Raw genomic sequence first — 4,691 nt, forward strand, 5'->3', positions numbered from 1 at the left:
TTTGAATAATAGTAGTATTAACTGCTCTTCTTTGTAGGATATTATACTATAACTGACAACATTGTGTTTCAGGATAGATCTTGAATCATTCTTTTTGATGGTGAATGAAACACCAATCCTTTTCAATTTGCCATTGCTGGCATAGAAGATCATAGAATTGCCTGATTCTAAATGGCCAGTCCCAGTTCATTTCATCTCACTAATGCCTAGGATATCAATCTTTATGCTTTCTATTTCATTTTTGATTACTTCTAATTTTCCCAGATTCATACTTTGTACATTCCATGTTCCAATTATTGATGAATGTTTGCAGCTGTTTCTTCCCATTTTGAGTCATATGCCCTCAATAAATTGAGGTCCTGAAAGCTTTACTTCATCCACATCATTAAGGTTGATTCTACTTTGAGAAGGCAGCTCTTCTTTAGTCATATTTTGAGTGCCCTCTGACCTAAAAAGCTCATCTTCCAGCACTATATCAGAAAATATTTTAGGGCTAATCATAAAGTTCTCCAAAAATATATCAGATAATGTTTCATTGCTATTCATAAGGTTTTCACTGGTCAATTTTTTCAGAAGTGGATGGCTCAGTCCTTCTTCCCAGTCTGTCTTTGTCTGAAAGCTCTGCTGAAACCTGTCCACCATGGTAACCCTGTTGGTATTTGAAATACTGGTGGCATAGCCTCCAGACTCACATCAACATGCAAGTCACCACAGTACAACAAACTGACAGACAAGTGCTGAATTTGATGGTTAGTGTTCATTTGGTAACCTTAAAAGTAGCTAATGTTAGCAGTTAACATATTTTGCTGGTTGTTTTCTTCAATGTTGGAGAAATGAGAAGGGAAGAATGGAAAGGCAATTGTCAGGCTCAGCTTTAATAAATGATAATTTTGCTACCTTTGTCAGTGTAGGCACTTCTAATATAACAACTGATGCCAAGGTGTGTGTGTGGGGGAAACACTGTTATCAAGTCAATGCCAACTCATAGCAACCCCCATTGGGTTTCCCAGGTATAAATCTTTACAGAAGCAGACTGACTAAACTTTCTTCCACAGAGTGTTTTCAAAACCACATAACAACTGATAGTTATCAGGTATGCAAGTATCTGCTATGTGTCGGGCACCAGGAATATTGCTTCCTATACAAGCTAGGCTTCTCCTGATTGTGTAGATACCACCATCATCCACCTTGTGGATGATTCACGGGAAAGCTAAGGCTTAGAGAGGTTAAATAACTTGCTCAGCTTGTAAAAGGTAAAACCAGAATCCTAACTCAGACTGCTAATGCCGAGCCCAAGTACTTTCCCACTACGCTATTCTGCCACCATATATCTTACTTTGGTGTCTCTTATTCAAGGTTGCCATGAATTGGGATTGACTCAATGGCAAATAACTAACAACCACAATATAGTCAGGAAACAGAGAGCCAATTTTGCAGGCAGACTTCTCAGAATTATAATTTGGGCCAGCATGTCTACTTTGATATTTACCTGACCTTGGGCAAGTTACTTCTCTGTGTCTTAGATTCCTCATCTTAAAAACAGGAATATTAACAGTACCTACCTCAAAACGTTGCCCCAAGAATTAAACGAGCACTTATGAAAATGTCACATATATAGTGAACACTATTATAAAATCTCATGAACTATTTATTATTTATAATTGTCTTTTATAGAGTTTCAGCTCTGCAGGGGGTATTTGGATTTTTTTTTAGTTCCCTGTGTCTCATTTTGGAGAGAAAATAGTAGCAGCTGTTCAGCTGTTAAAGGAAGAAAGCTGCCAAAAAGGGGGGTGTAAAAACATAATTGCTTCAAGAGATGCCAAAAGGAAGGAAAAAAAGAGATTCCAGAAGAAGGGTTTCTAAAAGCTCCCCTAATATAGTAGTAGTACATGCATACACACATATATACACATCCTGATAATTGTCTCTATAAAAATCAAAACCTGGGGAGTTGATGGTATAAACCAGCACATTGTACCCAAGACAATAAATACAAGGGGTGTGGTGAAATGAGCAGGTTATAATAATACAATCACATGCTCAGAGGCCTCTTGAATGCCTGTCTGAGCAGCTTGTCCCTATACTAATCCCCAGCCATTTTCTCCCTGCCACCTACTCCTGTGCTTGATGCAGCTGTGTCCTCTGTTCAAGACTGTGTTTAAGTTGGGTCTCTGGCCTCCCACTATGGCACAAACTCTCTTTCTCTCTCACACACACACACACACACACACACATGTCTAGCTCCACCTGGCCCTTTGAAACTTCAACCAAGGCTGACTTTTCACAAAATTTTATGAGGTTCTCTGAACTTTAGGAAAGTCGGTCCTACAATTTTATGGACAATTTTGTAGCAGGGGAGGTAAGGCAGAAAAAATATACCAATTAGAGCAGCAAATTGCTTGAGAATGGTTATGAATACTTAACAATTACAAAACCTGTAGAGAGTGTGTTCAGGGTCTCTAGAGCCAGTGGATACTAAACCCATTAAAATAACCTTTTAGGATATGACTCCTTTTAACCTCAGTCTCTCTCTCTTTTCTAAATAGGTAGATCTTTCCTCCCTATGAAGAAGTATGTGTGTGTGTGTGTGTGTGCGCATGCACACACATGTGCCTGTGTGCCTCTGTGTCTGTGCACCTAGACACACACTCAGGTTCCTGGTGGAAGCAAATGGAAAGAGAATGCCATTTAAAACACATATTTTTTTAAGCATATTTTTGAAACCTCGGCCAGGTCACTTCCTCACTGAGGGCACTATGTTTCTGTTATCACTTTCAGCTCAAGGTTATGTAATTTGATGGTTCTATGATTTGATAAGGGAACTCTGGTGGCATAATGGTTAAAGCATTTAACTGCTAACCAATAGGTCACTATTCAAACTCACCAGCTGTTCCACAGGAGAAAGATGAGGCAGTCTGCCTCTGTAAATATTTGCAGCATTGGAAACCCTATGGGGCAGTTTTACTCTGTCCTAAAGAGTCACTATGAGTTGGAATCAACTTGATGACAACGGTTTTTTTTTGTTTTTTTTTTCCCATATGATTTCATAAGAATGAATCTCATGGTTATTAGAGGTGTTAAGAAGCACTTTTACTCAGCTTCTAATTGTGACAGATTTTGATGCCTTAGTTAAAGTTTTGGTTAAACTAAAGAAATAAAATTATTCATTTTAGAGTGTTAAATTGCTGACTGAAAAATCAAAGAGAAGTAAAATTCCCACCTGTCAAGTCACTCTACTTTTCACTAAAATTCACTTTTTAAGCTAGATTACAGGCAGAGGCACTATAACAAAAAGCTCCCCAAATAGCATGATTTGTAGAAAATAAAAGTGCATGGCATCTCTGAGATGAGCAGTCCAGGCTAGTGGCAGCTCTGCTCAATGTACTCACTCAGGGACGCTGGGTCCTTGAATCCTGTTGCTTTGCTACAGTGAAGTCTTCATCTACAATGTGGAAGAAGGATCACAGGAAAGCCAGGGCAGGGAGCATATAGCTTACAGGAAACGGGAAAGGGCAGTGCAAATTCACTGCCTTATGGGACAGATGCTGATAAAGCACACCTCACTTCAACTTACAGGCTACTGGGAAGTACTAGGTCATGTGAGCACACCTAGCAAAAAGGGAGCCTGGGAAATGTAGTCTCCAGTAAAGCAGCCAGGATCCCAACTGCAAGTCTGTTACACAAAAGAAGAGATTAGATTTTGATGAGCAACTCTCTATTTCTGCCTCATCACCTTGGTTCCTCAATCTAGACTTCAGTAAAGTTATAGATACTATTGATCATATTTTCAAATATCTACAAATAGGATCAATAACTAGTTTTGGAAATAACTTGTTTTGGAGTATGAAATGTAAGTGGATAAAGAGACAATCTCATATGCAGTCATGCATCACTTAACATAGAATGTTAATTGATTTGGGCATTGTGTGAAAGCCATATCATAGTCTGGTCCTGCTTTTTCTTTAAGCATCTGAAATAAGCTTCCTGACTTAGCATCTTGAGCAAGCTTCCTGTCTGAGCAGTGATTGTCAATGTGCTGCAAGAGATTCACTTCTGTGTTTGGTCCTCAATCCATGTCACTAGTAATTTCTCCATAGCTGATGTAAGTCCCTCTTGTGTTTTTGTGAACCTTGTAGTGTTCAGTGAAGCCAATCTTTTAATGGCTTGGGGAATTTTTTTTCTTTGTTTTTGAGGATCATTGTGATTTTCAAGTGACATGCTTAAATAGTGAGCAACAGCATTTCCTGATTTTCCACCTTCATGTTGTTTAATAACCTTTTGTTATGTTTCCAAATCAATACTTTTCCTTTGCCTCTTACTGTTGCATTTGAGAGCCATAATGTTAATGGTAATATCTGTGAAAGAAAATTAAACAGAGAGATAAAAAACATTAGAAGTGTGTGATACATAAGATTGGATGATGCTGCCTACAAATTGAAGCACACACCATTATATGGTAAACTTTCTACACAGAAAGTAAAAACCAGTACCTAAGCCAATAATATAGGCATTTATAATGACAAGACATACATATTATAGATTATATATGTATTGTACTATTGTTGTTGTTGTTAAGTGCCGTCGAGTCGTTTCCGACTCATAGCGACCCCATGCACAGCAGAACGAAAACACTGCCCGATCCCGCACCAGCCCCACAATCCCTGCTATACTCGAGCCCATCATCGCAGCCA

The sequence above is a fragment of the Orycteropus afer genome, unplaced genomic scaffold, assembly GCF_000298275.1.
Source record: "Orycteropus afer afer isolate SDZICR_OR568_19922 unplaced genomic scaffold, OryAfe1.0 scaffold00063, whole genome shotgun sequence".
In the NCBI taxonomy this organism is placed as follows: Eukaryota; Metazoa; Chordata; class Mammalia; order Tubulidentata; family Orycteropodidae; genus Orycteropus; species Orycteropus afer.